This window comes from Amblyomma mixtum, chromosome 3, assembly GCF_055824585.1.
Source record: "Amblyomma mixtum isolate Tamu chromosome 3, ASM5582458v1, whole genome shotgun sequence".
Lineage (NCBI taxonomy): Eukaryota > Metazoa > Arthropoda > Arachnida > Ixodida > Ixodidae > Amblyomma > Amblyomma mixtum.
The window spans coordinates 278,992,852-279,015,027 of NC_143014.1; the positions used below are offsets into that span (position 1 = coordinate 278,992,852).

The window sequence follows — 22,176 nt, forward strand, 5'->3', positions numbered from 1 at the left end:
GAACGTAATATGCCGGGAAATTTAGCTACTATATTTTCGCCGGCGGTGGTTCGAATGCCGCTCGGGAATGACAATTTTTTCTTCTGGATACCGTTGTCATGACAAGAATACTTCCAGTTGCTAAGGCTCTCAAATGGGCTACTTGATTGCCGGAATCAAACAGGTTAACTAGCGTGCGCATATACACAGACGCGGGGAGAGAGAGAGCGTGTGTCCTGTTCCCTCTCTGTCCATGTCTGTGTATATTATATGGGGTAGATAACATGTGTGATTACTACCAGTTGGCCTAACTCCGCCCCATACAGGAGGAATCGGCGCTGACGTCTGGATTGGCTGGACATTAGAGAGTGTTAGCAGAGCGGGTTATGTCACTAATATGTAACCTGTTTATTTATTTGCCCGCCGCGGTGGCTCAGTGGTTACGGCGCTCGGCTGCTGACCCGAAAGACGCGGGTTCGATCCCAACTGCGACGGCTGAATTTCGATGAAGGCGAAATTCTAGAGGCCCGTGTACTGTGCGATGTCAGTGCGCGTTAAAGAACCCCAGTTGGTCGAAATTTCCGGAGCCCTTCACTACGGCGTCTCTCATAGCCTGAGTCGCTTTGGGACATTAAGCCCCAATAAACTAAACTAAACTGTAACCTATTTAACTTTGTGTAATTTTTGCTTGTCCGTTAATTTCACTTTAGCGCTTCAGTTCCACAGCCCTAACTGATGTAGCAGGCGCTTGGTTCTAGACCACATTCAAACTCCCACTTGTATAAATTGGCCTTGGCAACGCTTTCAATGTGTGGCCACCGTCTTGCGGCCACCAGGTTTCAACTATCTACGCGCTTCGCCCAGCCGGCACACACCTACGCATTCATTGACGTTGTAGTCTGTCGGCGCGCCTGATAAGCGGTTAACAGCGGTTTCAATGCCGCCTTTTTTACTGCTTTTTTGGAGTCGTGGCATTTCTTTAGGGGAGGACGTGTCACGAAGACAGGGAGGCACTTTTCTGTCTTCGCAAGCTCGAATAAACATACACGGCTATAATAATCAACAGTATTGAATTTCTTTGCGAATACCTGAGGCACTTCCTGACTGTATCGTGACTTCATAATAAGCAAGGACGAGTGAAAGGAAAGAAGGTTACTTTGGTCAAACATAATTGCGCTTTTGAAAAGCCGGGACAAAACAGGGACGACACAAACTCTCGTGCGCAACAATTATGTTTGACCATGTTAACTACCAACTAGCCCAATTTGAAATTCTCTTAAGGTTACTTTACTCAACTGCTCAGTTTGTTTAGTAACACCACGCGAGTGCCTACCGAAAGCCGGTACAGCGCCCAAACATAGAGCGCAGCTGCGAAGCTGGTGGGAGCATATACAGGCGCAAAAAGCTCAAGCTGTTTGTATGCGTTGTCACCTGAGCTGTTGTGATTACGCTGCAGAGTCCCTGGTCCTTATCTGCGCGGTGAGCAGGCACGCGGAAGGCTCGCATGTCACCTCTTATCCGCAGTACTGCCTGCGGCCTCCCGACACTACGGGATACGGAAACAACGCGCCCATCCCAACCCTTCTGCTGTTTTGCAAATGAAGCTTGCTGCCGCTGTGCACGAGCGCACGCAAGGTGTAAACATATAAACTCCAATAGGAAATTCATCGTATTCCTGGGAAATCCTGCTGTCGCCTCAATTGGCGGGGTGGAGATTCAGAAGGCCAATATTGCGAAGGTTGGCCCCAGACATTTTCGATTATATTATGTTTGTTTCGTTTATTTTATTGGGCTTTAACGTCCGAAAGCAACTCAGGCTATGAGGGACGCCGTAGTGAAGGGCTCCGGAAATTTTGACCACCTGGGGTTCTTTAACGTGCACTGAGATTATATTATGATATATTAGAAACCTTAAGCCTTGGGGCTATGGATTGGCCGCTCAGTGGTCCAAATATAGTCAGGTGAGCTTTGACCAAGTGCTTGCACCGGAGATAAGTCTTTCTGAAGCAAAATATGATGTCCTTAAACAGGCCGTCTAACAAATTAGAAATGAGGTCTTTGGTCTATGATTTATGTGAATAGGCCCCACAGCAGCGATCACGTGTTCTTTCAACAAATCCGTACAAGTAGTTAAGACAATGCAGACCTTCGCACGTTTCCTACCGCTAGACTTTCTACTTCATACTCAACACTGAAGAAAAAAAAAACAACTAGCGAAAATATTATTAGGTGTTTGCCATCTTCCATACAAACACACGCATTCACAAGCACGAAAACACGACAAATTGTCCTTCCCAAAAGAAAAACGATGTTAAAAATTGCTTTGGATTTTGAGATTAACGAACAACATGAAGTGCAGATTGTATATCATCTTCTTGTACTTTTAGGCATACTGGTGCACTGATCCGCCCAAAAGGCATTCTGCTAACGCCTTGTACTTTAGAGATAATAACTTCGCCGAAAGGAGAGAAGGGCGGGAATTGGGGGCTTTTTCGCAACAATTTTGTTCTTCATGCCTGTTTCCCAATGTTTCTTAGCTTAGTTGGGCTTATGAAATAAATAGTTGGACGAAAACTCGTCTGGTAGGGGTGAATTACAAAACGTGACATTGCAGACGCCGACCACAACATAGAAAACAATAGACAAAAGACGTTTCGGCTCGCATACGGCAACCTTGTTCAAAGCAAATAAACGAGAAGCGGGTGCGCGAGCTCATGTATGCTTGAAAAGGGGTCGCAGGGAGCGTGCGTAAGCAGTTGTCAGATTTCCGCAGTTTCGGTTCAAGGTGTGACAGGTCGTTTGTATCGTCAAAGATTCCAGGTGAACTTTAGTTTGACTTGTGGGTTTTACCTCCACAAAGCGACTCAAGCTATCGGGGACGCAGTAGTGGAAGGCTCCAGACAATTTCAACCACTGGGAGTCCTTTAACGGGCACTGACATCGCATAGTACACAAGTCTCTAACATTTCGCCTCCGTCTAAATGTGATCGGCGCGGTCGGGACCGAACCCGCATATTTCGGGTCAGCAGTTGAACGCCATAGACACTGAGCAACTATGGCGTGCATAATGTTTCTGTTATGCCAATTCACCATTGTTGTTCAGAGCGACGGCACCGCTCAAACTGGTGGCTGCCATTAAGTCATTGTTACAAGCGAATGTAACCAATCCTCTGCCGCCGCTGCGGTGGCTCAGTGGTTACTATGCATGGCTGCTGACCCGAAAGACGCGGGTTTGGTCCCGGCTACGGCGGTCGCATTTCGATGAAAGCGAAATGCTAGAAGCCTGTGCACTGTGCAATATCACTGCGCGTCAAAGAACACCAGGTGGTCGAAATTATCCGGAGACCTCTACTACGGCGTCCATCATAGCCTTAGTCGCTTTGGGACGTTAAACGCCATTGACCAAATTTATTTATTTATTTATTTAGATACCCTAAGGGCCCGGGTGGGCATTACATAGGGGGGGGGGGGGCAGCAAATAACACAACTACTCAAGCTTCACTTCATGCATAATACAGATAGAGAACAAAAGAACTAGGTGTTAATGATCAAATTCTGATTTTTTTTTATACATCGCGGGCATGGTGCACTGGGCAATAAACAAAAATAATATGTACACGCATACGGCAAAGCAGGGGTACAAGGCGACAAGTTCAAACAGACGACAATGCTGCGCCTGATTCAAGAAATGTTAGTAGCGCTGAACGCAAAGATGATGGTTCAGTGATAGCTACAATGCTAGCAGGTAAACCATTCCACTCCCTTAGAGCCAAGACTAACGGGGAATTCTGATATTTCTTTGTGCGGGCGAAAATTGTTTGAATTTTATGCGCATGGTCGGTTCGAGATAATATGTGATGTGCTGCTGTGATGTGCCTCCGTGCAAAAGATGAATGGTTGTAGTAGAGGGAGTGGAACAACGATAGGCGAAAGAATTTGCGTCGTATGTTGAGGTGCAGAAGATTTAGAGACTGTTTTATTGTAGTAACGCTCTCAAATCGAGAGTACGACCGTAAAATAAAGCGTGCTGCCTTATTTTGCACTGATTCTATAGAGCTAGATAAGTTTTCTTGGTGGGGATGCCATACTACCGAACAATATTCCAATGATGCCCGAACTAGAGATGTGTAGGCCAGCAGTTTGGTGTCAGGGTTAGCTAGATATAAACGACGTTTAAGCAGGCCTAATTTTTTCAAAGATTTGCTAGTGATATATTCTATGTGGCTATGCCGATTTAGGTCCGGGGAAAGAACAACGCCTAAATATTTGAAAGTTGATGAGCTCGCAATGACGCTATTATTTATACTGTAATTGTTTACTGGTGTTTTAGAGAGTGCAGAGAAAGTCATATGTTTGGTTTTATCGGTGCTTATATCCATCTGCCAAACACTGCACCAAGTACTTAACCTATCTAGATCTGTTTGCAAGACGACAACGTCGTTAGGATTAGCTATTTCCCTATAAATGATACAATCGTCAGCGAAAAGACGTATGGAGGAGCTAATGTCTGAAGCGATGTCATTAATATAAATTAAAAACAGAAGTGGACCTAAGACGGATCCTTGAGGTACACCTAATTTAACATTTTTAGTTTCAGATACGATGTTATTAGCAGATACGGATTGCTGCCTGTTAGTTAAAAATTCTTCAATCCACTTTGTAGTATGATGATCAAGCTGCAAGTTATGCACCTTTTTGATAAGGCGCTTGTGAGCTACCCGATCAAAGGCTTTTGAAAAATCAATACAAATTGCGTCAGTGTACAAGGCGCTATGAATTATAGAATGAAGATCCGTGACTAATTCAAATAATTGGGTTTGACATGAATGCCGGTACCGAAAACCATGCTGATTTTCAAGTAGCAGGTCATTTGCATTAATGTGTTTCATGATGTGGGTAAATATTATATGTTCCAGTAGCTTGCAGCACACTGAAGTAAGAGAAATTGGTCGGTAGTTGTTGGGATTTGTAATATCTCCAGACTTAAATATTGGTATAATGAGTGCAGTTCCCCAATCGTCTGGAACACAGGTACTGTTCAAAGACTGCTGGAATAAAAGTGGTAACAATAATGCCGACACATGAGAAGTTAGCTTTAGAAGTTTTGTGCCTATGCCATCAGGACCAGGGCTAAAATTTAATGGAAGCCTATCAATCGCCCGAAGAACCCCATCTGTTGTGATAGTGATAGGATTAGAATGATAAGCAATGCGTGGAACGGGAAGCTGAAAGTGCTCGGAAATAGGTGCCTCGTCTGTAAATACTTGGCTGAAATGACTGTTTAGATGTTCCACACTTGCTTCTACGGGGTCCAAATTTCCATTTACTTCCTTTAGAGTTATTAACTCGCTTGAATCTTTAGGATTGAAAACATCTATCCGAACCTCCCACGATGCTGTTGACAGCATAGCTGCACCTGCTTCTCTGGTTGCATTCCACTGAGAGGCACCGCCAATTGACGCTCACATAATGCGTAGTCTTCTCCCGTAGGGCGGTCCGGAAGCACTTACGCTGATCCTATGAGATCTGCTGAAAACAGTCTTCTAGCGTGCGCCTACGCAGTGAGAGGCTCCAGCGATGCTATTTCAGTCTTGCTATAATCATATCGTTTTTGGACAATTCATGGCCGAACTACACAGGCAACGCCGTCTATTAAAGGACCACCTTTGGTTACAGCTGCAAGCTTCAAAACCGCAAGCAACGTTTGCCTGCGCTGCTATTGTAGTGTTCTGTTTTTTTATCATTATTTTGCGCACTCACGGCGGCCACATTCAGTGATTGCGAAGCGTGAGAGCCAAAACAAGCTGCACGGTTTCCGCACAGGCTTACTTTCTCTATGGCTTCCATATTGCAGAGCGTCGCGGCTCGGCCAGCGTCGCGCGTGAGCGGTTGCCCCGTCTCAGCGCGGCGAGCCAACAAGGCGTCGAGACTGCGCCATGTCTCACAGCAGCCTTCTGCTGCCATCCGCGTGCGCTCCGCGCGCACGCGCGTACTCCAGATAGTTTCGCCAATGCACGTTGTACAATATTACAGTTTATTTTACAATCTCATTGGTTCTGCCTCTACCCTCCATAGTACGGCGCACAACTGACACTCGGCCGACGCAAGCGTGATATTACTAAAAAAATTTGGAGCTGCCCACGCCGCCAGGCGTGGATTAAAACCACGACGCATTAAGAAGAGCGAAAAGCCGCATAGCTCCGGCTCGCGCAATGGAAAGGGCCGCCTTCAGCGTGTCCCTGGCTATGAATAGCAGCCGCAGTCGCAACGAACGACGCTGTCTGCTGATAAAGCGAGGACTGAAATCATCCGGGAGAGCGGTCTGCCATCGCTCTTAACGCACAAGCGTACTACGTTAAGCGCAGCTGTTCGGAAGCTCAGCGTAATTCTCCCATATAGGCACAGTACTCACCGACAGCCGCGGCTGTGGCGAGGGGGTCGTCGCAACTGGCCCCGCCGCCCAGAGACATCACAGGCGACCGACGAGAGGTGAACAACGCGTCCATTCCGATGCCCTGACCAGTTCTTGTGTGCCCTCGTGGTACGTGTTCGCCACCGAGGCGTCCAACTGATTTTTCCTGCCGCGCCGACTCGCCTTGGAGGAAAGCGATAAGGGCTGCGTAAAGGAAAAACAAATGCGAAACAAAAAAAGAGAACGAAAGCCCGATAAGACAAGAATTCTTTCGGCTTCTATTTCTATAAATATTTGTCTATGGTATACGCAAGTGCGATAAAGGTGCTAGGCGTCACGCCGCGCGCAAAAGAAAGAGTGCACGTCGGTGCAGCTAGATGAAGCCGGGAAATTAGAATTGCCGCATATTTGCTTGAAAGTACCAGCTTGCCTACAAAGGCGCTGTTCAGAGTACCACCTCGCCTGCCTCTCACTAGCAGTTAGCGCATGCTTTCACGGCAGCCTTGATGATTGCCGGCGTACTTACGGTTGTCTCAGAAACCATCATAGCGGCAGAAGATATGGTTCCTTATAGGAGTTTAGAGTGGACGATGATGATGAATTTTTACGGCGCAAGGGCCGCTGTTTCCAAGGAGCGCTATTGCACAAGGTACCTTCATCTAAACAACGCGGGGTAAAAGACCCCTTTTCAAGGCAGTTCACCCTAGATAAGCCGAGCACCAGGCCAGGAAAAAGCTTGCACTCCATTGTTTCACCGCTGGGTACTCGGCGGCTCTCGGGATCGAACTCTGCTCCTCCTGCATGCGAGGCGAATGCTCAAATAGCTTAGCCACTGCCGCAGTGAACTTTACAGTGGAAGAAGGTTGAAAGAATAGGCACCTACCGGCTTTGCTGAAAATTCAGCTCTTGAAATGTGCAGTATTTTTGGGCGCAAAGTAAACAAAAACCATTTAGCACATTTTTGTACTCTTTTTTTTTGCTTTTTTTGCCTTGTAGGGCGGATAACATTTGAAGGCAGTATAGGGCTCTTGCATTGGACATACAGTAAATTTCGAGGTTCTTTTGGAGAATAAACTTGTAGAACTGCAGGGTTCAGGCCAGTCGGGGCGGAAGCGGACACTTCGGTCGCCAACCGGCAGCTTCAGGGCATGCACCGTCGATATTTTTCACCCTACCTTTTCTGTCTGCTCGCTCTGTCGCATTACTCGCATGAAAGCTTTCCCTCTTTCATTTCTGTCATCCTGGGCCATGAGTGTGAAAGATTTGTATTTGCCTCGCTTTAAGGAATCGTGTCATTAAATTACTCTTGCGAAAAAAAAGTTGCATCGGCATATCGCCGAAAGGGCGTCGGAAAGAGGGGGCATAACCACCCACCCTCCCCGCATTAAGCTACCTACCCCTCCTTCACCAATCCACTCCGGTGGTTCAGTGCTTATGGTTCTCGGCTGCTGACCCGAAATCCGGGGGTTCAATCGCGGCCGCGGCGGCTGAATTTCGATGGAGGCGAAATTCTAGAGGCTTGCGTACCGTGCGATGTCAGTGCGCGTTAAAGAACCCCAGGTGGTCGAAATTTCCGGAGCCCTTCACTAAGGCGTCCCTCATGGCCTGAGTTGTTTTGGCACGTTAAATCTAAACCAAACATCCTTCAGCCGGCCTTCCCTCCCAAAAAACAATTATGTTCTCTCTGCCTCCGTCCGAAAGGAAGTTTCATGTTAGGCGCCTGACCATGCCCTATATTTAAGGAATCATTCATAATATTCTGCGTTAAAGGAGCAATTTAGTTTGTTTTTGGACACAGAAAATTGCACATCAGATCAGGAGATGTTTTGCGGTGAGACCCCGGCACCGTAGTGTTCGCCTGACCGTACACAGATATAAATTAGTTAACAGATGTTCAGTGCATACTAATAAATGCGCGAGCATCTTGAATTTTATAACGGTTCACGCTTTCTTCATTGTATACAGGGTGTCCACGCTAACTTTAGCCAAGGTTTAAAAAATCAAATATTTGAGGTAGGCCAGGGAAATCACTTCCATACATCTACCAGCCGGCTTGCGCATCATACGCAATTTTCTGTTTTGCAATTAATTATTTAACAATTAAGATATTTTTTCTAAATGCGTAAATACTGACTTTAGATTGCAAATGTGAATGGCAAAGTTGGAGAGCACCTTCAGAAACCCCCATTCCATTTATTTACGATGAAGAATGCCTCACGTGTGTCTTTTTTCCGAGCTGCAAAGAAAGCACGCGAAATACAAAAAAAAAATCACGTCGCTAGCGCATTCGCGCGCCACGACTGTGCTGCTCGCAACCGTGGCTTGAGTGAACGAAATCAGCTGCTGGCAAGGCGCGACGACCTCATTGCTCCGGCAGGCCGATATGTCAACGGTGGTTACGGCGCCCGCGAGAGCCAGTCTGCAAGCGTGACGATGCAAGTTGCAGCGTACGCGCCGGGCATTTTTAGCTATGAAATGGCCAAAGGTAACTAACGCAAATGCGACGAGTTTTATTCGCCACATTTCATAGCTCACGATGCCCGGCGTGTTCGCTACAACGTGCACCGTCACGCTTGCAGACTGGCTCTCGCGGGCGCCGTAACCACCGTTGACATATCGGCCTGCCGGAGCAATGAGGTCGTCGCGCCTTGCCAGCAGCTGATTTCGTTCACTGAAGCCACGGTTGAGAGCAGCACAATTGTGGCGCGCAAATGAGCTACTCACGTGATTTTTTTTGTATTTCGCGGGCTTTCTATGGAGCTCGGAAAAAAGATACACGTGAGGCTTTCTTTATCGCAAATAAATGAAATGGGGGTTTCTGAAGGTGCTCTCCAACTTTGCTATTCACATTTGCTGTCTGAAGTCAATATTTACGCATTTAGAAAAATTAGCTTAGTAAATTTCACAGGTTCTCTTTCCTCCTTGCACCAGAGGTGCCCCGCAAGAGACGGTTCGTTCACTTGAAGACTTAAGCGTTCCTTCGCACCAGGGGTGCCCCGTCAGAGACGGTCTTGTGATCAGTTGAGATGCAGGGGTAAGGCGAATACTTGAAGTTTATATACAGCTATTTACATTGCATATACAAGTTTAGGCACTCGAGACAAATTAAAGGGCAAAAAGATACAAAACAACAAAAAGGTGGAACTGGCTAACACTAGGGGAGGCCCCTACTCGGCGTAGCCGAAGATGCATAGCATCTCATCTTAGCCCAGAACCCCGCTTCCAGCTCCGGGGCCCGGTTTTAAAGCCCTAAAGGCCCGGCCCACATTTGGTAGCTTCCAATCATGTTGCACTCTTAACATGATTGGCTCTTCAAGAGCATGGCCAGCCCTCCGGCTTCTACAAGGTAGACCACCCTCTCTACCACAAAATAAAGTAAAAACAAACACAAATATACATTCGTGCCAGCACGTGCGCGAATCGGTACCGCGGGGCGGGGGACACCCGTATTTCCCGGCGCATTCGCGAGCAGCCGCGTTCCGAGGAAGGAGACGCTTCGCTTTGAGCGCCCCCAGCCGCGTTCCGATGACCCCGCGTACACTAACGATCCCTTACAATCTTAATTGTTAATTAATTAATTGCGAAACAAAGAATTGCGTATGATGCGCAAGCCGGTTGGTAGATGTATGGAAGTGGTTTCCCTGGCCTACCTCAAAGATTTGATTTTTTAACCCTTGGCTAAAGTTAGCGTGGACACCCTGTATAATGGAACTATATAAAGGAAAAAAAAATTTAATTGCCAAAGAAATTGAGGGCAGAGCCCACGGCTTCACCATTCTATGTTAAAATTTCGCGGCTCTTCAGGTAGTCGTCTAGAGTTGATATGCTAAGCTTTATGAGCAGAACTGAGCGAAATACACCGCGTCTTCACTTTCATTTACCCAGGGAGAATGTTCAGAAGCCTTAAATATAGTCGTCGTTTCTTCCCAGATATAATCATGCTTTGAGTGAGTGAGTGAGTGAGTGAGTGAGTGAGTGAGTGAGTGAGTGAGTGAGTGAGTGAGTGAGTGAGTGAGTGAGTGAGTGAGTGAGTGAGTGAGTGAGTGAGAAAACGTTTAATGCATAGAGGAAATCGCAGTTAGTTGGGTGGGCCCTCATTCCAGGAGCCCGTTGGCTTTTGCCGCCGCACTTGCCCAGTTCACCAGCGAAAGCTGGTCTTTTGAATGTGAGCTGCGCAGTGCGGCCTCCCAGTCTTCAGTTGCCGCGTTATTGATTCTTGGAATACCTGGATTCATCTGGCACACATATACCATATGATATAAGTCAGCCACTTCACCGGAGAAGGCGCAATGTGGATCGTAAGAAGTGGGAAACATGTAGCTGAATTTGACTGGGTTTATAAAAGTATTTGATTGCAGTTTCCGTAGGATGACCCCTTGCTGCCTATTTAGATTTTTTTGCTGGTCGACGATACTTCCCTTGGTAATCTCAAATGATGGAGTAATTCAATGTAGCTAATAATCGTTCTGAATAATTATGTTCCTGCGAATGTTGGGCCTGTGCTGGGACTCGGGGTAATAGCACGCGGACCGCGGCGTGAGCGCCTTCGTTTCCAACACTCGCACAGTGTCCGGGAGTCCATATGACTCTGGATTTAAAGTCTGTGTCTTCTTAGGTTTTAAGTATTCTGCTTGCGTGGTTACCAATAATTCTTCTGGTATGACTTCCACATGCAGTCTGGGAGTCCGTAATTGCACACGAAACCTTCCAGGAAACCATCGCCAAAGCAAACGCCTCCTCCTCCACCTGATAGATTCTTGGCATCGAATTGATTCCCTATTAACTAATTTCCCTTGGGCATGCGTGCATGCTATATTTGATCTCCCGTTGACTGGTCCTGCCGCATTCGCGTTAATTGCCTCTTTCATCCAGCCCCATGTTCTCCCGATGGCGTTGGCCCTAAGCCATCCTTTTTTCCTTATGAAATTCCGGGTGGGTATTTCTCGAAATAGGCTGAACCGCGATCTTGCTTTTATGCTGGTCATCAAAGTCCTGTATGTCCTCCATAGACCAAATGCACAGAAGCCCTTGTCTATCCAATACGTCTCTTCCTGTCCTACTTCCTGATAACCGTATTCTCATTGAAATGGAATGGCCTTCAATATTGTCGTCTAAAATATTGTGAATGTCCATGTGTAGTAGTCTTTCTGTTCCTGCGCTGACTGGGATACCAACTGCTCTTTTATATACTTTGCGTATTATAACGTCCAACTTGTTATTCTTGCTTTTCTTCTATTTCAGATATGGTGCTGTGTAAGCGATCCTGCGCACAATAAAAGCCTGTATTAACGTTATGGTGTCTTTTTCTCCAAGTCCATGCTTGTGGTTTGATATTCTAATAATCTTTAGCGCAACTTGCAACGTTGTTGCCTGTAATCGCCTAATCCCTTCCCCGTTGTTGCCCCTTGCCATCTATTAACCCTTTGAAGGTTTTTGCCGTATATGTACGGCGGCGGTTTTCTGTCCCGCAAGGTCTTTGCCGTACGGGTACGGTTTCGATCTTCCGTTTGAAATTTTGCGCCAAAAGAACAATGCGTCCTCACTGGGGGGTGCTGCCACCTCTTAGGACTTACAAGAAGTGTTTGAATTTTGTGCTGCCTTCTTACGGAGATAAGCAGAACTTATGTCTAGCTTCAGCGCGGCGGCACAGACTGCGGCAACACCCCTTTTGTAGTTTTGGTTTCGCCGCGTGATCGCAACGGAGTCGAGCGAAATTTGAGTTTTCTTTTTGTCAGCACTATCTTGCAGGGGCTGCCGAAGTTGATTTCTATCTTTATTGGAGCTGCTCTTAGCTTGCTTATCACCGTTGCTCGCGAGGTATTCTCGCTCTCTGCGGCAAAGCGCCTACGCGGTTTTGATTCCGCCGCGGGATCGCAACGGAGTCGCGCGAAACATGTTTTCTCTTTTTGGGCACTCTCTTGCAGAGGCGGCGGAAGTTGATTTCTATCTTTATTGGTGCTGCTCTTAGCTTGTTTATCACCGTCGGTCGTGAAATTCTATTGAACATTTTCCAGTTGTGTGTGTGATGCTGTCACCAAAGTACTGTTCCTAATTTTTTTTTACTATTTATTCTCTATTATATACATTTTGTAGATTCATGATCCGCAATAAAGTAATTTGACCACCTGGGAAAGTTTTCTTCAAAATAATTTGACCCTCAAAGGGTTAACAAACCTAGGATTTTCGCAAGTGATACTTCTTGAATTTGCTCTTCCCCACAAACGCTATAACAGGGTCAGGGTCTCCTTTCTTCCTGTATATTGGAGTCCCCAAATATCAGCATATTCTTGCATGGTATCCGCTGCACATTGCAGTCTTTCCTGCATGCTCCCAACTGACTCTCCGGAGCTCAAAATCGCAATGTCGTCAGCATACAGCTCGTGCTTGACACCCTGTATGCTGCCCAGCCAACTCGGCAATCCTAATAAGGAAATGTTCAAGAGCAAAGCGGATATCACCGCCCCTTCAGTGTGCCCCTATACTTCCTAGTCTTGTGTACTCTGACCTGACTTCTCGGACATTGAGCCAAACTCTTCGTTTCAGAAGAAATTCTCAGATATAATTATACATCCTTACATCACAATTACACTCCTGTAAATTTGTGAGTATATGTTCGACATTAACAAAGGCACCTTTGAGATCTAATGTTAAATTGAAATACTTCAAACTGAAAATGCTAATGCTAAAGCCTGAACTAGAACATCGTGTTTGGGAAGAGGCCACTGTTATCTAAATGTATGTAAATTTTTTTACATAGAATTTTTTTCATCAACTTGCCGATGCACGACGTTAGCGATAATGGCTCCAAGTTGTCGATATTGATCTCTTTACCGGCTTTCGGAATAAACAGTACTTCTGCCACCTTTCATTCCTCTGGAACTTTTCGTTCCAACCATCATTTGTTAAAGAAGTCCGTGATAGCCTCCAAAGACTTGTCGTAGCAGTTAGCTAGCATTTTGGTGGTCACCCGATCTCCGCCAGGGAAGGTATCCCTCCTTATGTCCTCGAGTGCGGCACACACCTCCCAGGTTGTGATCTCCTTGTCCATTTCCTCATTCTGTGTGCCCATGTAGTCTTCCATTTCCAGACCGACACCCTCCGATTATACCTCCAGTTGTATGAAGCCGATCCACTTCAGTTATTCATTTGTGCCTCTATGAATAAACTTATTTTATCCCTGTATTGAAGAAAGGTAGCCATAGCCCATTGCACAACCGCTTTCCTGACGTAGATGAGGTCACCTTAATCGCAAAATATGTATAACTGATCGCTATTCAATCAGAAGTTCATTGCTCAGTGCATAATATGATCCCACCCTCCTGATTTTTCAGCAGTTGTCGTCCGCGTAAACAGCGGGAGGGCGTCGACTGCTAGTTCACAACAAATCGTGCCAGAAATGCACCGGGACGCAGACAAGCTTCCAATTCTGCTCGTCAATTGACTCGTTCTGGAGGCACTTTGGCGGGCATAAATTGCATGTCGCCGCGGTGACGCTGTCGACTATCTTGTCTTTGAGTTAAAAAGAGGGCTTCAAATGCGGCCGCACGAGCTAGTTTTTTTCCCAAAAAAAACTCACAACCAATTTTGTTAGATGTGAGTTCAAACTTCTTGTGAGTTCTGCGACGTGACAATATATATGAAGCAGTCTAGAGGGAAGTACTCGCTCAAGCACTCGAAGTGCGTCTGTGTGAATGCACCGTATGGCATGTCATGGTCGTGGAGCTCTCCTGGTGGCCCTTTGGCGCTTCTGTGTGTACTACTGCACGCAGTGCCGGATTATGTGCAGTAGTTCTGTAGACTCTTCAAATAGGCTGTGCTGATGCGCGCGCGCACCATGGTGTACTGGCTGGCTAGTGTTGGCTGTTGCTGGCCACGTGACTTTCTCGCTTTGTAGACGCTCAACACTGCAAACGCGAGGCCAAAGCATGGCAGATGCAAGGAGAAGCATTGACTCATTATTCAACAAAATTAATTTTGCTAGCATTAAATTATTTTGGCTGTGAAATTACTGCTGCAGAGTAATTCACAACATTACGAAATTACCAGCCCTGAAAAGTAATGAATTACATTACAAATTGCCGGGAAAAGTATTTTAAATACTGTAATTTAATTCAGTTCAAGGCGATGATGACAGACCCCTTTTAGTTGTAGACTAAGAGAGCAGGTTGCTGGGCGAGTCCATCATTCATTATCACAAAGCTAACTGCTCACGCACAAACAAGGATGTGAAGGAAACGCAACATCGCCGGTTGTACACGTCCCGAGATGGAATCGAGTGGTGGGAAAACTTTTAAAGGCAATTTTCCTAGCAATGAATGCCCCTTTATTCTGTAGGACAAATACGAATGCGCCATCTAATCGATTTTTACTTAGTACACAAAACTGCCTACAGTTTTCCTCAGCTTCCCTTTACTAATAAAGACGGCTCAAGGAAAGACATTTCAAACTATAGGCCCATAGCACTTCCATCCATTTCATGCATGTACATTAATATATTTTATGCACAGATGTAATAAGCCAAGTTATAATTAATAATTTGCATTTGACAGAAGAACATCGGTTTAAGAAGGGTCTATAATGCATTGTACAGCTTCAATTTTTTTCAGGAACTGAGGCCTCTTTTTGACAAAGGAGGTTAAGCGGACTCTTTATATTTAGATTTTTGAAAAGCTTTCGAAACCATGTCCCATTCACTACATTATGAACAGAAAGATTCGGACCTGGTTTGACTCTAATAACAAGCTCGGAAAATTATTTCTTCCAATCTGCCCAGTTTGTAGTTCCAAGCTGATAAATTCTCAGCTTACTTGGATCTAACATCAGGATTCTCGCGAGGATCTATGCCGTGGTCGCTCATCGGGGATTTTTTAGTCGTAGTTCGTTTGCGCGTGGTTATTTTTTTTAACTCAAAAAATAATATTTAAACTGATGGTGCCTGTATTTAAAGTTCACCCCTTTAATGCCCAGATTAGGAAGGAATCAAAGAGATATATAACTACCTCCAGAATGTGCTAACCAACGTACCGACAGTGAACAGCCAATATGAAGAAAATACAGCCCCGCTAATAGCTTATAAACCGCTAGGCCACTAATTCGAGACAATTAGCATTTGGTACAGTTTAAGCAGCTAGTGCGAGCTGTATGAAAGACCAAATTGGAGACCTTGCATCAGCTATAAGTCTCAGAGACAGTAAATAATTTTTGATTAAACATTGCTTTATATTTTCTGCAATAGTTAGCATCAGATGAGACGAGCAATTTCTGGACGCTGGTTGGAAGTAGCACATTCGCGCGTCCTTTTTCTTCGAACGGCTTGCTGATAATCCCCCCTTACATTCTGACCGGAAAGCGGTGGAAACTGAGAGCCCGTCGACATCAAGCCTTGTATAACGCTCCGTGTAGCAGTGCGTTCACAACAACCAAAGATTATGTCGCGGTTTCGCAACACACTCCGAATTAAAGGGTTAAGCTCAGTTTGCCATAAATAAAAGATTAAAAATATGACATGTGGCCACAAATATCAGGGATCATTCTGTCGAAAGCTTGATCATGGTCAACATATATAGGCGGTGGGGTTTCGCAAGCTGGCAGAGCATTTTATAATAAGAATGAAGTGCTTTTAGCTCCCATGTTCGGCGGATTCAACCAGACATTGTGCGGGAACCACGGCTAACACGAAGCCGAACGTGACGCCAAACCTGAGGTCGAACTTTCCGTTCGAATGGCATATGAGTTCATTGCTGCTAATCTCTCTCCAGATCACTCGGAAGTCGCGACAATGGGCGTGGCGGCACGAGGGTGAGAAAGCGTTTCCATCGTCAGAATTGAGTTTTTGAGCTCCCCAGCATGGGGCTAAAGGGATGAGAACCGCTCAGCCCAGATTAATATTCCGTGCCTTAAATCCGCCGCTGTATGTGTGGGAAGGAAAGCTACCGCACGACTCGCAGGTAAACATTACTTCCGCTCAACGCCCCACCCCCTTCCCCGCCTCCTCAGCGGTAAAACGCGTGCCAGGCTGAAAGCCAGCATTTTCGGGAGGGATCTGTCCTAGATAACGCTACGCTATTCCTTACAGTGCCTTTCATGCTTCCACCTACTCTAGACGCCGGCATGGGCTATCATTCTTCACTCAAGTGGAGGAATGTCGACATGGTGTCAGTTGCCAGCGTTTTGGAGCCAAAATACCTGGCGTCATTGTGAGCAATTCGATTGAAGTAAAAGGATCTCAGGGTATGAGTAATCTCAGGGTATGAGTAATGACTGCTCCTTTCGTCCGGTCATCTTCTGTGATGTGACAAAACGTTAATGCACAAGAAATTTATACGAAGTATATTTATATTCAACGATTTTCAGTAGACCTACTGCCTGCCCGCCCCTCGGGCCCTCTCTGTTCAAAAAATTCTGGGCAGTCTCGGAATATGAACAACAAAGGAACCGCGCATCTGACTCCTACAAGCAGATAATGTAAAACGCTTAGACACTCTTCCTGTGGGTTGGCTAGTCATATTGGACTGCAGTACCTCTCATAACGTAATGGCCTACATCCAACCGCCTTTTCTTCAAGGTACACCACAGTCAAAGTGACGTAGGCCTATATCGATAGATTATTGCTTTCTAATGAAAAGGAACATACTTTATAAGCTATGAAAGCCAAAGAAACCAAATGCTGCCAAACGGTCATTTTTACAAACAAGGAGTTATGACCTGTACGCATTTTTCGTACACGGATCATTTAGGTTAGCTTGCTGGTGCAAGCTTTTTTTTTTATTTTGAACCATGACTTTTAATCAAGAGAACGGGGGGGGGGGGGGCATTAGCATTATTAATGCGAAAGCCTTTAATGCCTCATACTGTCATTAGCAGCCGTGTCGGCAGCAGTGTCGACAGCCGTGTCGGCAGCCGTGTCGGCAGCCGTGTCGGCAGATGTGTCCGCGTTTTGACGGGTGTCCACCGAGATATGCGAGACAGTTACTGCGTAATTTCCTTTCCTCAGATACAATTTTCAGTTTCTTCATTACGGCCCCTCTTTCTCTTTCTTCTTTCACTCCCACTTCCTCCCTTCCTGTACGGTGCGGTTCGGGTGTCCACCGAGATAGCAGAGAATTACTGCGCTATTTCCTTTCCTCAAAAAGCGTTGCGTTCAAATGGTAAGGCGTCGTGCCGAATGAGTGGTGGCGTTCCTCCCTTCCTGTACGGTGCGGTTCGGGTGTCCACCGAGATGACACAGAATTACTGCGTAATTTCCTTTCCTAAAAAAGCCTCGCGTTCAAAGGGCAAGGCATCGCACCGAACGGGTGGTGGCGTTCCGTGGGCTGCTTGACAGCGCTACAACACGCTGTCGCGTTCCACTCCTAAAGGCGAAGCTTACGTGTCATTAATTAGCAGTTAATTAGCATGTAGTCATTAATCAGTAATTAGTCACTAATTATTATTTTGTCATTACTTCGTCATTAATTATGTGGGACATCATGCTGTGGTGACGTCACCAGGCACACATAGGCAAAATGGTGCGGAAAACGCTTTCGCGTCTACACACTTTAGACAGTCAAAGTGCCCCTGAATTTTACTATTCTCAACTACAAAATTTCTCAGAAGTATCTTTTTCGCGGTTGAATGAGCGTACTCCTAGCCAGAAAAAAAACGGAAAGAATCAAATTTTCCTGAGAACAAAAATTCGATGAAAATATCCTTAATGCTACTTTAACTGATACACGAAGGGATACTCGTCAAAAGAACTTTCTTTTTACCAGAACAGTGAAGCAACTGCTCAAGAGCCGGACGTGTGATGAACGGTGATGATGATGCTGTCCTCTTTGTCTCTCAGAAGTCACAAGAATTCTAAGTGGCCAGCAGATGAGCGCCGGTGTCCTTTTAGAGACGCTGCGGCACCAGCGCCGTTTATCGCACGCAATGCCTTCTCTGCACATGACGCTCTAAACGATGCCCTACCTGTTTTACATAAGCATAAATCATAACTAGTTTTAGCCATTTAAAGTAAATATTTTTGGACGTGAGCCTAAGTAAGGTCACGCTAAACAGATGCGATGAGCCTTGGTGGCGCATTAGCAATTTAAAGGAGTATACGCACGAAATTTTTACTTGCATGTTTTTGTTTTTCAAATGATCCATTAACATAAGTATACGCGGATCACCCTATGATATTCCACTACGACCGCTGAACGATTTATAATTGAAGTTACTCTTGACGCTACTTCGCTTTCAACAACTTAACGGTGGGTATGACGTGTGATGTGTGCTTAGGACACGTGAGATGTGAAAAAAGCTTCAATATTCTAGTTTGGTGGTGACAACGCCGTAGGCAACAGACAAGCAGACTGGTGTGGCACTGAAATGAACTCTTCATCGGGCTGCCTTGCACCCAAAAAAGAATGGCTACGCCGGTAGCAACAAGCGCGCTTGTTGTCCGTCGAAGGATATAATCACGGCCGCTCTCGGCAGCGCTCAATTTAAAGGCGACGAACAAGTTTTGAGCTAAGGTACTGAAAGCATCTACGGTAATCTCGAGCAACCTCGACTCAGTTGCCCGGGGCTACAAAAATTCCAGAAAAATCTCGTTGCACCTTTCATCACAACCCCGCGTTTCGGTGATTTTCAGCGTGAACAAACGAACATTACAGAGCTTCTGCAGCAATATAAACTATGACACGCCGTTTGTCGTACCAGCTCTTGGAGGAGGCTGGCTTAACTCTTTCGCTACCGTGGAAAAATGCACAATTTGGAGTGTACTGAAAGAAAAATTTTTTTCACAAGAACTAATACAGCCAGCACATATTGCAATGCATGAAATTGTAGCTTATTAGTTACACTTCTGAATGATACAAACAGAAGAGTTGTTTGTGCAAAAGTAAATGAACATTTATATGTGAAATTCACTAAAAACACAAAAAAAGTATATAGCAAAAACAAAAATTACCGGCTGCACTAAGCCCGAACTTGATTAGAGGAAAACTGGAATATACAAACTGTTGCACAAGTTTATAGCTGTCATTATTCACAGTTTCAGCTATGAGAAAAATTTACTGCACTTTCCATGGCTTGTCAAGTCATGGGTCATGACTGTGGTGCCACTGTGAAGAGCAATCAGGGGTGAAAATGTGAAGCAGAGGTAGACTGACAAGTGCTTCACATAAGGTTTTATCTTTGTTCCTCCCTTGTTCTCTGATAGCCGAGTTTGCAGTTTCTTCTTTTTTTCATTCCTTTCGGTTGGTGTTGAATGCATTCTATGAGAGGATTGGGGGCATGGACTTCTTTTCCCTCATCATACCCGAAGATTTCTTGAATGAGCTACTCCCTGAAAGCCAGCTGATAAAATTTGGCATTTTAGGCAAGCTCTAAAACATCAGGATCGATGAAATAAGTTTTATCGATATAGTTCAAAAGCCAGTGCACTTTCCAAGTCTTGCCAATAGAAGCTGCCGCCACTGAATTATCCGGGTCCGTTACGTGCAAAAAAAAAAAAACAAAAAAGGGAAAAACCAATTTTGAGAACTGATTTTTGATGGCAGAGGGCCAGAATAGATTATTCTGGTATTTCAGGAGAGATACAGTCATGGCAGGTCAACAATTCCAATGTATATGATGATTCCAATGAACATCAGAATATGCAACAGATTCACGTCTTCCCATGAGCCGTCACGCCGAATTTGCTGAAAATCTTCATCCATGCATACTTATTAGTGTTTCCGCACACGGTCTTCATCATTTCCGCTGTGAAGAGTATAAAAAAAAAGTCGAGAAGTGGAGCGAATCTCCGAGCGCCGCTCTGCAGCGATGTGCCGATATGGACACCTAGCTGTCGTCTTGGTTGAAAAACGCGACGCGACCTTGAGCATTTGGCAAACTGTCTTCGTCATACGTTGTCAAGACCCTGAAGCACAAAAATAAACCACTGTCATCAATTACAAACCGTATGCACCGCAGAAAACACACAGCGAACGAAAACAGAACTTATATGCAAGTACGCGCTGACGTTCCAGGCCCCCGAGGCGAAATCTCGCTGTCGAAACCGAAATCCGACGTTTGTACATTGTTGCCCGACTAATAACCTCTGCTTTCATCGCAAAAAACGAAACCGAAACCGGCCGACGTGCTCGGTGTCAGCTTTCGCTTTCGAGGAGCGCGCGGCGACGCGGACGCCATTTTCTCCGGCTGACGCTGCCGCGGCCGTTCAAAGTTTTATTTTTCACGGCGCCCCCTCATGTCAAAACACTGAAACCAATGCTGCAATCGAAAGAGCAGTTGTTGTGCTCGCTAACTAGATGGCGTAGCACGTCCACGACGCTCCAAAATTAGCTTTTTTGCGCGGGCGATTTGAATCGATCATATGCGAACGATGGCCTATGGCGCGGTAGCGAAAGAGTTAAAGCATTGCGGTGAATGAAACGACGTATCGGGGATTGTACTTGAGTTTTTTTCATGCCTCACGTCACCTAAATGCACCTTTCGCGTCACAGCGATCGTTTGGTTCTCCAAACCCAAAACAACATGAAAGAAGTAATTCAGTTATAAATTATTTAGCTGTCGTGGTGAATACCACGGGGTGATTTATGTATTCTGATGTCTTGCCTATAATTAAAGAGATGAAAAACAAGCAATTAAAATTACGTCCCTATACTCCTTTGAGCTATAATGTGCTGAAATAGAAATGCAAAAAATGCGAATATCAGAGCGAGAAACCCGAAATGAAGGGTACAAAGCGAAACGGGTGACGAAAATTAAAAACCTAACTTTGGAATCCATCCAAATGAAATAAACTGATCGAACTACAGGTCTGTTCAATTTTAAACGGAAAAACCAGTTTGCATAAAACAAGTAATGTAGAAGAAATTCTTGCTTGGCGAGTTCGTGCATAGCTTTCTTGGGATGGCGTTGCGCACACGAACAAACATATACAGGAAGAGGCAGAAGTCAGAAAGAGCGCAGATTGCGCTCTTTCTCTCTTCTGCCTCTTCCTGTGTATGTTCGTTCGTGTGCGCAACGCCATCCCAAGAAAGCATAAAACAACTTTAATTTTTATGTCGCCAGTAAAACGGAACGTTACTTTTGTATATGATACGTCAAGAGGAAAACACTACATAAAACAGGAAAAAGTGTGCTTGTCATACATAATTATAGAGTAATATCATCGATTCAAGGCTTTTTTCTCCCTCGAATAGGAGCGGCCTGTACAGACATGCACAGCCAATCCGCCGTTGGGTACTGCTATGCATCCATATATTGTTTCAGTATTTGCCAAGAGAGTCAACCGGGTGTCGACGACGCACGCACCCGCCATATTTACAACACAATAGCCATTCCGCATTTTTCGAATTTTTTGAGTAACCTGCGTGGCTTTCTGCCTTTCGACTGCCTCAAAATGTGGTTGCCGAACTCGGTTTCACTCCCACAGATGCACTGGTGGCCGAAGGAGAGCTACGATAGGACGGCTTCAATGCACACGTAGTACAATTCGGTGGTGCTGAGGAAGAAGAAAACTCTAGTTTATAGTCATGTCTGCCCAGGAAGGTAACATCGAGGTTGTGGTGCCTGAAGATGCATGTCCGGCTGCGCCAGAAGAGCCACCTCCTGGCGAGGACGGGAAGAAGATGTCGTCTACAGCAGATCATGGCCAGACCACCACGCTCTCTCCTCTGCAGCTGGGCCCTCTAGAGGGGTTGGTGGCCGTCCAACAGTGCTACGCGGTATTGCCACTCAGCCGTCACCAGCTGCTCCCAGACGACGCTGCGCTGCCCACCGACCCGCTTCCCGTCTGGTCAGATGCCGTC

General features: G+C 45.7%; 1 pseudogene across 1 annotated transcript in view; it reads right to left on the minus strand.

Moving 5' to 3' along the window:
• Nucleotides 1-6,530, minus strand: part of LOC149354997 (uncharacterized) — a 32,034-nt pseudogene extending 25,504 nt beyond the window's left edge. The window contains exon 1 of the transcript XR_016289685.1: nt 6,392-6,530. The product of XR_016289685.1 is annotated as an uncharacterized LOC149354997 (transcript). The remainder of the gene's footprint in view (nt 1-6,391) is intronic.
• Between the last annotated feature and the right edge of the window lie 15,646 nt (nt 6,531-22,176).